The sequence below is a fragment of the Arachis ipaensis genome, chromosome B05 (assembly GCF_000816755.2).
Source record: "Arachis ipaensis cultivar K30076 chromosome B05, Araip1.1, whole genome shotgun sequence".
Lineage (NCBI taxonomy): Eukaryota > Viridiplantae > Streptophyta > Magnoliopsida > Fabales > Fabaceae > Arachis > Arachis ipaensis.
The window spans coordinates 6,071,551-6,084,754 of NC_029789.2; positions in this window are offsets into that span (position 1 = coordinate 6,071,551).

Consider the following 13,204-nt stretch of genomic DNA (forward strand, 5'->3'; position numbering starts at 1 on the left):
CATCAGATTTTATTATTTTTTGTTATCAGTTAATTATTAATGTTTAAAAATATGGAATAAAATATATTGTTGAATTATTAAACTAACGGAATAGTCACAACAAAAAAAAAACTAACGAAACTAAATTAAAAAAATTGAGTTAATGGTGAAATAATGGTAAAAAATAATAAATTATAATGACCCCTAACATCATATTATAATATGTAACTAAAAATGATTATACATATGTAATGAAATTAATAGAAATTGAACTCANNAATTATATTTTAAAAATAAATTTTATTATAATTTTGTTGCTTTTAATTTTAATATGAATTTAATTTCATATATTTTCTATTTAATTAGTATGCTTATGAATTATGAAATGATTAAATATTATGTTTAATTGAGTAAATTAATTTGTTTTGGGTGAAGTCCAGTTGAGTGTAAAATTTTAGAGTGCAGGTAGAATTAATGTTGAGAGATTCTCAACTCATAGATAGAGTAAGATTAATTTTTTAAAAAGAATTTAAATTTACAGATAGTAAGGTGAATTTAAACTCTACTTTATCCATTACCAGCCATATTCACTCCGCCCATACTCTTGGAGTATTGAAAAGAATCTATTATTAACTATAAAATATTTATAAATAAAATAAAATAAACGACGACTTTGCTAGCTTTTATTTTACCTTTAATTTTTTCGTTTAGAGATTTGAAGGCACAGTGTCCACAATGAATAAATATTTTTACTGGATTTGGATCTTTAATTTCCACATACAAATGAAATTTCATGCTGCTATATTTTTCACTTTATATATTAATGTGTTATCGATCAGATTGATGAATTGTGTGAGTATGTTACATTATTGGGGCCGGGCTCAATTCTATTGAAATTGATATCTAATTAAAACCGAATAACCAAACCCATTAAAATTGGTTAGATTCTGTTTGAAAGAAAAACTGAACGGCTGAGATGTTTTGTATATAAACCAAGCGATTGATTTTATTTGGTAGGTACTTTTCTCAAAATCGAACCAAAATAAAATTGAGTGAGATATTTATTATATATAGTGCATGGCATGAGGCAAAGCAGTGAATGGTATAGCTGTGTTTGAACGTGACTAAGATGTTCCTGCTCCTTAAAAAGTGGATACAGAATATTACCCAAGTTAAAAAGTGGTGGGAAAAGTAGCATTTATCTGAAAAACTAGTTGATAAAAAGTTCATCCGAAAATGCTTTTGCTAGAAGAACTGAGGTTCTTCATCCGGATAAATGGACAAGAGAAGAAGCAATTTCTTTTGCTTTGTGTATCAGATGCCTACTATATATATATATACCTAATTGTATATTGTATTGCTGATGTGATTAAAGTGAAAAAATAATGATGAGATAGTTTTCGTAATTAAGGTGTTATACACTCAACATTTTTCCATCTTTGTTTTGTTGCCTTCAATTATATACCAACAACTTATTATTAATGAAATAGCAAAAGGAATATCTTCCTAGTGAATTATTGATATTAAACTGAAAGTAGAACAAAATGGAGATTGAAGAAAACTTTGTTCCTATTAAAGAAAACTTTAAATACAGGCATCATATTTTACATCAGTGTAAGAATTAGTCAAAAGTTTATTTTAGAAAAGACGGACCTACCTAATTATGGGAGTTAATAATTGAGTCGATAAGCCTAAAAGATTACCAGAACATAAAATTTTGACAGTGAAAGAATTATTTATTTTTTGTTTTATAAAACAATCTTGAGTTCTAATATTTAATAACGTATTTTTTAACCACAAACTAATCAATCACATTAATTATTTTATTTACAAAACTATATAATATTGGATGAGAGACTTAACAATATCGCTTAATATATGATAAAAACGATTAAGGGTTATTATTAAAAGACTTGTAGCATCAATTCACAAAAAATAAATCCAAAACATCAAGGTTGTATTTAGTTCTAAAAACAGGATAAAACAAGATAACGAGAATAAGATACAAATAACATAGACATAAATTTTAATATTTTTATATTTTGTTTGGTGATAAACTATAACAAATAATAAAAATTTAATTTTTTAATTTTTTATTAAAAAAATTTAAAAATAAAAATATAATAATAAAAATTTTAATTATAAAAAATTAACAAGAATAATGAATGAAAAAATAAAAAACAACTTAGTCTCTTGTTAGTGTCTCTGTGTCTTTCTTATAATGATGAACACAAAATATACTAATTTAGTATTTCTGAATACAAAATCTCTATTCATGTCGCATTTGCTAAATATGATTTTGTATCTTTGTATTTCTGATTTAGTGTTCTGTTTTTATGAACAAACACAGTCCAACGGACAAAATATAATACAATAATGAAAATGTATGTAAAAAAATTATTCATCTAATCGATCATATGTTTGAATTTTGTATCACATTGAATTTGTAATAATTAATGTGTGCATAAAATTCTTTACAATGACAAGTTTGATATTTGAAGTGAGCATCCAAGAATGAAACGCACCGACTATCTAAAAAGCAAAAGGCATTTTGGTTGGCCACGCCAAACTCTCTTTTCCAATGCTGATGAATGCTTTGATTGCTGAGATTTTTCATTTTTCACACATAACCATCATGCTTGCGTTTAAAAGTTGTGAAAAGCATATGCATCCATGTCACCCCCCTCCACTAAATAGTAAATACCAATGCTACCTCACTGCCCACTCAGCATCATATTGTGTCTATGTCAACATTCATCTAACAATTACTCCTTTTATTTTAATTATTTTAGTCTTTATTGAAAAAAATAGTTATTTTGTCCCATAATAAAAATACATATTAAGATTACAAATTAACATTTTTTATTAAAAATACAAAAAATTTAAATCCTCAATTATAAGATCAAGAAAATAAAGATACAAAGTGTGTATAATACGCAAGTCTTACGAGTGAATATCGAAAAGGACTAATTTAAAACTCTAGGCTAATTGAGTTAGTCTTAATTGAAGAGGTGGATACACTCATACACATATGAAAAGGTTATGATTAGGCCGAAAATTAATTAAGATTGAATTGGTTAGTTGTAGGTTGTTGGTAGTGTATAGTAGAAAGGGAGGTAAGGAAGAAGCAGAAACAGTTGGAATGGTTTGCCGGTTATGTTGTGGCACAAAGTTAAGGCAGAAGGGGCCCATCAGAAACGGTGCATATATAATTGATGGAATGCGTATTGTATTGCAAATGCCAAATTCATAAGATATGTAGAGGTATAATAGGATTCTTGTCCCTCCATGAGATAGCAAACTTTGTGCATCAATCTCAACTTTTCCAAACATATGCATGTTTTTCATCGTCATACAATTATCATGCGTTTTATGCATGAATTCTGAATTATATATAAATGCCCAATTCAAATGTAAGAATTTTAATGTGATAATATAATTAATAAGAGTACTGGTTAAAGTTGTTAATATAATATTCATGTTTTAATTTTCAAATAACTATTAATAGTCGTCTGTTTAAAAAATGGAGCACTCTACTATACAGATTGAGGTGGTATAAAAAGAAAAAATAAATTCTTTTTATAGTTATTTTTTATTATTTTATTGTTATTCAAGTGTGGATCCTACCTTTTTTCAATATTTTTTCTTATTATTTCATTTACGGATAATTATTTGGGACCAATTATGATTATAAGACATGGAATTTACGTAATGCTCATGAAATATTGAAATCATTATTTTTAAATAGAACTTTTAAAGTAAAAAAATTGATAAATCGAGAAAATAAATATTTAATCATTATTAAAATTATAACTTTTATGGTGTGTGATGAATTTTACTCTTCAATTCAAAAGTTACTAATATATATATATATATACCAACATGTTTACTTTGGAGAAACTTAATAATTTTTTTTTGGAGGCCGAATTGAATATCCGCGGATAGAGTATAAATTGCCAGCCCTACTCCTAAGTGGTGCTGAGCTGATTTCTTTTTAATTAGAAAAAACATCTCAACATTCAAGTTAATATAATTGATTTTTTTTTTAATTCAAGAACATACCTGTGCTTAAACTATAAAGTTTGATTTATGGATGAATATCCATCCTGGTCTCTGATAATTTTTTTGAAGGACTTTGAGATTTTCAATAAAAAAATATCATTTTTGACTCTTGATATTTAACTTTATGGAATTGATTAGTCTTTCTGTTAATAATCTCTTTTCGGAACATACTTATGTGACTAATATATCCTCTATTTAATTTTTATAAGTAAAAACAATTTAACTAATATATTTAATTAATATTTTTTAGTTTTACACCATAAATTTAACTAATGTATTTGAAAAAGTAACAAAAATATATTAAAAAAATTAAACGGCCTTGACAATTATCGTTAAAAGATAATGAGATTGTCAATTAAAATTTTTTTATCAATCTTAGTTAATTTTTAATGAATTACTCTCTCTATATATATATGGGGTGTTTGTACTGCAATTTGGTTCGATTTTAAATTGGAAAAATCATCCGACTCAACAGTACTAAATTTAATTAGATTGATTTGGTTAATATTTTTTTGTCCGAGGCCAACTAAATTAAACCAAATCGAACTGAAACAAAAAAAGAAGATACACTGTGAAACTTTCAATCACGCAAGAAGCGGAGATTAATTAACATGACATTATGGTTTTAGACTCTTTTCCTATGGTTTTTGGACTAATTCACGAAGTCATAGATAGATGATGAAACCATGACCCTAAATCAATCCCCATGCCTTGTCGACAACGACAATTTATTGAAAAGACATGGTGTGATTTGATTACGAATTTCGTTACATTGGTTCTACGGTGGTTGAGAAAGCCCTGCCGCCAACAAAGCAAATTATGTTGAGCCAAGCATATTCATATATAATTCATGCTATTTAATTTCTCTGGTGTTTTGGTTGCCTGGTTTCATCATAAATGTTTTGAACGGTTAATTAACAAAGTTTAATTTGTGCTGCACCTCTAGATTATGTAGCTGGGTACATAGCTTGAATTTTTTGGTGCTGAAAAAGAAAATTAAAAGGCTAAGAGGAAATATAGCTAGCTAGGTTGTTCTCATTAATATATGACTATTATTGTTGCTATAATTATTGCATGCCTCCTAGGCTGCACTATATATGTAGCGTTGAAAACATTAATTTTATCTTTGACGGCATATTGAAAATATTATTGTTACGAAAAAGAGAAGACAAGTCACATGACATTTAATTTATTCACAACACCCAGATGTAAATTTTTTAATGGATAATGTTAAAAGATCTATTTTATTTAAGTAATTTACTTTGTTAATAATGGTGAATTATAAGAATTTTTAATTTATATATTTCTTAAATAATCGAGGGCCTTTCAAGACCTGGGCGCGAGTTTTACGGAGAGGTATTGTTCCGAGCGTCGGTGAGTCGGCGGGTGATGCCACCTGCAAAGACACTCCGATGTTAAAGTGAGCGTCCGTACCAAAAAGCGATTAATTATGATAAGAATGATGTACCTGGAGAGTTAGGGGTAGGTCTCTCCCCATTTATACCTTACATTTCGAATGGGTCCTTTGTCTTGGGTCCGTCCAACTGAAAGCTTTTACCATCTATCAAGTCTCCATAAAGATATGAAACAACACGTGGGTCACCTTCGCATGCGGGTGGATGACCAATCGAGTCGGGAGTCCGTATGGTGGACCGCCAGCCCTTTTTTGGCTAGACCTGAACAATTTTATTTTTTATATAAGAATTACATAGTATTTTAATATAATATAATATTATTATTAATTTATGAAGTCGATTTTAATATGTTTTAAGAGAAGCTTCTAATTAACATTAGCAAAGGAGCAGTTTTACGCAAAATTTAAATTAGGCCTGAATTATAGAGTATACTATATGCAAGAGCAGTTATTAACATAGAGCGTTAAAGTAGGGTATAGAACGATCGTCAAAAAAATAAGTGCGAATGGTTATTCAAATTTGAAAACTGACGATGATTATTATATAGGAGTAACTGTCAGTTAACATTAGATTAGTTTATAAATAGATATTTAGGCAAACATTGTAATCAGTTCAGTTTTTATTGGAAAGCACTTGGAGACTCAAAAGCGCTCTCAACCTCCCTAATATCACAGAATAAAACTGAGAATTTTAAGTAATTTTTCTGAACTCAAATTTATAATTTATTTTTTATTTTTAATCAAAGTTCTTTAATCTTTATTTTTTATTTATTCTTCTTTATCTTTTTTTTCCTTTTTCTTTTAATTTTTGCATTTTACTTTACTTCGACACCTTGTATGTTTTCTTTTTATCTTTAATTTTACTTTTAAAAAACTACAATTAAGATTTTGAAACACTCACAAAAAAAATTGTTTATGCTCTTTGAATTAAGATTGTAAAACAAAACTCGAAAATTATTGATTTATTTATCGTTAATAATGTAACGAAAATTTGAGTAAAACACCACAACTCTAACATTGACAAGTATAACATTGGAATATATTTTTATTACCATCAATCGCTTTTGGAATTTCAAAAGATACTTTTCACACTAGGCATTTGTTAGAAACCACAGTAAATTGAGGGAGGTTAAGATTTGAAAGGCATAAGGTAGCTTGAAGATGATGTTTGTGAATGATTAAGGGTGTTGTGTGCCCTTAATGGGATGCAAATTACGCAAAACCATGTTATAAATTCCAATCTAAATAGAATAAAGGTAGTCGGAATCCTCAAGTCGGCATGCATGCATGGTATATATCATCTATTTCTTTAATTATTATGGATATTGGATACTTTGGAAACCTCAGGGCGCAACGGACTTCATTTGTCAAATGGCATATAAGCATCAATATGTAATATATCATCCTAGTATTCTTGATTCCAATGGTAGCACAAACGTTAAAATTGAGTTGACTATATCATTACTCCTATATCTTACACTAACGAAGCAAGAGAATATATGTAGATTCTGGCTTAGACTTTAATAATTTAATTAAGTTGGAGAGTACGTATGTGTTTAAACCTTTCAATTAATTTAGAATAATATATCATGCATGCGTAATGATCACCACTCAACTTGTTGGATTATTCTAGAAAGAGAATTATACTTCTTTGAAAGATTATTATTGAGTTCAAAACCATCATATATATGTACACAAGAAAAGGTATGGTATTAATTAATTGGTCCCTGATTAATTAGTATGATACTCAAGTTAATAAAATAACTTATATGATATATATACTTGAACTATCTATTTCCTTTTGTTTTTTTAGTGCAATTGAATATGACGTATTAACAACTTAGGGGAATAGTATATATAGACACCAAAAATACAACTTAGGGAATGTTAGGAGCAAATAATTTTAATAAAATAAATGAAAAAAAGTTGGTTGATATTAATTTATGGGGAGATTATGTCATTTGAGTTATAGTTTATTAGTCAAATTTTTATAATGTTATTGATCTATAAGAGAATAAAAATGATAATTGAAGATATTTTAAACAAATAGGCCCAACCCAAAGGGTTGGCCCTCACCCAAAGGGTTGGCCCTCACCCAGTACCAGCCTTCATCCTAAGAAGTCGGTACTGAACACGACCTGCTCCAAAGAAGTCGGATACGAGGGTTAGCTGGCAGATAACACTCATTCGAATGAGTAACTGCCCCTAGAAACTCTCTAACCACTTCATAGAGCCATATCTTAACCTCCATAAGATATGGGAACGGTTATCCACCTAAAAAGGTGGCACTACTTCAGCGGTGGTTATTGGTTCACCACTATAAATACACTGACACCATTCAGGTATCTCTAAGTTCCAATACTCTCTGACCTCCTCACACTCTTGCTAACTTAGGTATCGGAGTGTCTTTGCAGGTACCACCCCCCATTATTTCACACTTGCAAGTCGGACGGAGGAATACCGAGAACAGATCCACTCGAAAGCCACCTCCTTCATACGTTTGGGCCAACCAGCGCCATCCAATCCATTAATCTCCGGTTACCCACCGTAACATTGGCGCCGTTGCCGGGGAGCCCGAGAGATCAACCAGTGATGGCGGATAGATCCCCTGAAGAGGGTCATGTGGAGACAGATTCTGAACAAGAGAATCTGAACACTGGAAACAATGAGGCAGACCAAACCCTTCACCAGGAAGCCAACGATCAACACAGGGAAGGCACCTCCGGAATCAAAAACCCGAAGGTAAATTCCTCGGAGGGGCGCGAATCAGAAAAAGAAGGACCATCCCACGCACCACGCATCATGGGATTAGTCCACAGTCGCCTCGAGCAGCTAGAACAGGAACGGGAACGACAAAAGGAAACCGAAAAGAACCTAAAAGAGGAGATGGAGCGACGAAAAGAGTTAGAAAGAAAACTCTTAAAGTTAGAATCCTCCCTCAGAAAGACAAAGTAAAACATGCACCAAGTCTCCTGGGAATAAAACAGGAGGTCGGGGAGTTCTTACGGGCCTATATGGAAAGGTTCAACAAAGCATGTTTGGAGATTCAAGACCTGCCCACCGAGGCAGTCATCATGGGGCTAGTCAATGGTCTTAGAGAAGGTCCCTTCTCACAGTCCATATCAAAGAGACACCCCGCCTCTTTAAGTGATGTACAGGAAAGAGCTGAAAAGTACATCAATATGGAAGAAAATGCTAGGCTAAGAGACCCGAGTTTGCGACCCGGTCACCCTCCCTCAACGAAAGAGAGAGAGAGGGAAGCTAAGAAGAAGGAAGAACTCGGCCTCGATAGGCCAAGAAAATATCACTCTTATACTCCACTGAAAGTCCCTGTAGTGGATGTATACAGAGAAATTTGCAATACCGAAAGGCTGCCTCCTCCCAGGCCCATTAAAAATAAAAGAGGGGGGAGCCGCGGTGATTACTGTGAGTACCATAAGATATATGGGCACTCCACAAACGACTGTTACGACCTTAAAAATGTGATAGAAAAACTGGCCAGAGAAGGTCGGCTTGACAGATATCTCATAGAAAGGTCGGACAGTCATGGAAAAAGAAAGCGAGATGATATGGATAGAAGAGACCCACCACCACAAACTCTGGAGAGACATATCCATATGATCTCAGAAGGGTTTGCGGGAGGGGGACTCACAAAATCTTCTCGTAAAAGACATCTCAAGAGAGTTTACTAGGTCGGAGAGGGGTCCTCCGACCTTCCAACCATTTCATTCACAAAGGAAGATGGGCGAGGAATAATCCCTGGGCACGACGACCCAGTGGTAATTACCATGATCCTGGCAAATGCCCATCTACACAGAACACTAGTAGACCAAGGAAGCTCAGCGGACATCCTCTTTAAGCCCGCTTTCGACAAACTAGGTTTAGATGAGAAAGAGTTAAGAGCCTACCCCGACACCTTGTATGGATTAGGCGACACGCCAATAAAGCCACTAGGATTTTTGCCCCTCCACACCACCTTTGGAAAGGGGGAGAAATCAAAGACTCTGAGTATAGACTTCATAGTCATCGACGTGGGGTCGGCCTATAATGCTTTAATCGGCAGAGCTACCCTTAATCGACTCGGAGCGGTGGTATCGACACCCCACCTCTGCATGAAATTCCCGACCTCAGCGGGGATAGCAACGGTGAGGGGAGATCAGAAGTTGGCAAGGAAATGCTACAATGAAAGCCTAAACCTGAGGGGAAAAGGCAAAGAAGTTCACACAATAGAGCTCGGTGGAGCAAGGATTAAAGAAGAGCTGCGACCACGACCCGGAAGAAAAACCGAGGAGATTCAGGTCGGAGAAGAGGAAGGAAAAAGCACTCACATAGGAACCAACCTGGGGGAAACCCTAAGACAAGAATTGATTAAGCTCCTAAGAGATAATTCCGATCTCTTCGCCTGGAAGGCCTCCGACATGCCTGAGATAGATCCAAAACTCATGTCCCACAAGCTCTCGGTCTACTCGGGATCTCGACCTGTACAACAACGAAGACGCAAGCTCGGCCCAGAGCTAGCTCTAATAGTAGAGGAGCAAGTACAAGCGCTCCTAGAAGCCGGTTTCATCAGAGAAGTCGAATATCCAACATGGCTAGCCAATGTGGTACTAGTCAAAAAACAAAATGGTAAATGGAGAATGTGCGTCGACTATACCGACTTAAATAAGGCATGTTCCAAGGACCCTTATCCACTACCAAGCATTGACACCCTAGTAGACTCTAGCTCGGGGTATCAATACTTGTCGTTCATGGACGCCTACTCAGGGTATAACCAAATCCCGATGTATGAACGAATGCGATGAGGCGTTCCAGGTGTTCAAAAAGTTTTTGAGCCAACCTCCTATTTTGACCCGACCTGTAGCCGGAAAAGACCTCGTCCTATACCTATCCGTGGCAGACAAGGCTGTCTCAGCAGCCTTGATAAGAGAAGACGAGAACGGTCAACACCCAATCTATTTCATCAGTAAAGTTCTACAGGGCCCTGAGCTAAGGTATCACAAATTAGAGAAGTTTGCCTACTCCTTAGTGATAGCCTCTCGAAGGCTACGACCTTACTTTCAAGCTCACACAATAAGAGTCCGCACGAACCAACCCATGAAGCAAATCCTCCAAAAGACGGATGTTGTAGGAAGAATGGTTCAATGGGCGATAGAGCTCTCCGAGTTCGACTTGAAGTACGAAACTCGGACGGCGATTAAAGCCCAGAGCCTCGCCGACTTCATTGCAGAATATGCAGGGGATCAAGAGGATAAACCAACTACATGGGAACTCTATGCAGATGGATCCTCCAATAAAACAGGAAGCGGCGCAGACATAATATTGGTAGATGAAAGGGGAACCCAGATAGAGGTTTCCCTCAAGTTTGAATTCCCAGCTTCAAATAATCAGGCAGAATATGAAGCCTTGATTGTAGGATTGAAGCTGGCAGAAGAAGTCGGTGCTACGAAGGTAATGGTATACAGTGACTCTCAAGTGGTGACCTCCCAAATAAGTGGAGAATATCAGGCAAAAGACCCAAATATGAAGAGATACTTGGAAAAAACTCTGGAGCACCTTGGGCGTTTTGCAGAAACCGAGGTCACGCACATAACTCGGGACCTAAATAGCAGAGCAGACGCCCTATCCAAGTTAGCAAGTACCAAGCCAGGAGGAAATAACAGAAGCCTGATCCAAGAGACTCTCCAGGAACCCTCAGTGGTAAAAATGGAAGACAAACAAGAAGTCTTTGAAGTGGTCGGATTAAACCTCGGATGGATGAACCCCTTGGTCGAATACCTGAAATTCGACATCCTTCCCAAGGAGGAAAAGGAGGCCAAGAAAATCCGAAGGGAAGCACAACACTATACCTTGGTAAAAAATATTCTCTATAGAAGGGGGATATCAACACCATTGTTAAAGTGTGTACCGACCTCAAGAGCCACCGAGGTATTAGAGGAGGTACATAGTGGAATCTGCGGGAACCATTCTTAGCAAGAGGAGTAGAAGGATCACCACCACCAGGACCAGGAGTTGGAGAGAAAGTCGGAGGCGGCAGAAGAACTCGGAGCGTCCTTAGAGCGAGGAGGGGACTCTAGGATCCTCTGCCCCCGAGTCTTCAAATCAGACTCAAACTCCACCACGGGGACAGGAGGATCCACGATGGCACCATCAATAACAATCTTATCAGGGTCCAAAGGAGAGAGGTCCAAGTTAGGAGCAATGACTCCGACCTGCTCCTTAAAAACCCTCCAAGCCTCATCAGCACCATCCGCAATAGAGTCCTCCAACTCAGTATAGGCCTTCCGGGCATTCAGCAAGTCATTCTTTACAGACACAAGATCAGCAAATAAACTATTGTAGCTGGCTTGCGCTGCTTTCCTCAAATCCACCTCCATGTTGCATTGGGCTTGCAACTTCTTCTCCTTCTCCCGGAGGCTGGCCCTCTCCTCCCTCAGCTTGGCAACTTCCCCCTCCAACTCCCTCTCATGCTCCTGATATATGCGAAGCCTGCCTTCCAGCTCATCGACCCTCGAGGTCGTCCCTAAAGAGCTGAGAGGAGTCTTCTCAAATATATCTAAGAGTTTGCCACAAATCCCCGCCGTCTTGAGACTCTCCTCAACCACAGTGGTGAGGTAGTGCCGAACAGAAACATCATCCATACTCATACGAGCATGGGATAAATGTTCTTTCGGACGAACGCAAGAGCGTCCGCCTCACCAGAAGCGCCAGACTCTAAGGTCTTGCGCTTCTTCGGCTCTGGTTCAGGAGTAGGTCGGACAGAAGGGGGTGGCAGAGAGGAAGCAGAGGAAGAAATTACAATAGGTTGGGAGGGAGTCCCGACGTTCCGAGGAGGAGGAGGAGGAGAGACAACCGCCCTAGCACCACCAGATCTGGCACGAGACCTTGCCTTGGCTTCTTGAACCCTCTGGTAAGACTCTTGAGCGTTTTTCTTTGCCATCTCTGCAAAAAAAAATTGGTAGCTAAAAGTCAGACAAGTCGGTAAAAAAAATTGCAAGTCGAAAATAAATAAGAAACGCAAAAAGCTACCTAGTTGTGACTGGACAAAAGTCGGCGACCCCTGGAGAAATTTTTTAGTATCCAAGTAGGGGGCCCCCCCCCACACTTCTCGGAGGAACCCTACGATGGCCGCCTCCACTTCGTCCAGGTCGTCCAGACCATATTTCTCACGGAAGAAAAACGCCCAAACGGGTGACCATACTCTCATACATAAAAAAGAAATGAGGGGCCGCCTCGTCGGCCCTCCCGAAGCAAACCCGGTCTTCTGGACCCGGGACTACCAACTCATACTTCGGCTCATCCTCTTCAGAAGTACAAATTCTGTGGTGAGTACGTAGGTGGGTGATAAACTCGGTATCGACTGAAGGCTCCTCCCCTAGGACCGTGACATCGACCCACTGAGAGAGAACATCTACGGAAGTCATTTTCTTTTTTTAAAAGGGGTGACAAGAAACCTACAAAAAGAAAAAGAAAATCAACACACGGTCTCTAAAGGGACGGGGTACGGAACTAAAGCCTACAAACCAATCTACCTACAAAATAAAAGCACGCAAATAGAAAGCATGTTGCAGAAGGGGAAAAAGCTAACCTTTAAGTCTGAAATCAAGACTGGAGGAAGTAAAAGCCTTCGAACCGCAAGAATGCAGCACGAACGAATGCAAGGAAAATTTGAAAGATCGCAGAAACGAAACAACGAAAGAGAGGGAAAGTATTTATAAGAACGTTAGGGGCATAATGGTAAAATTGGGGCAA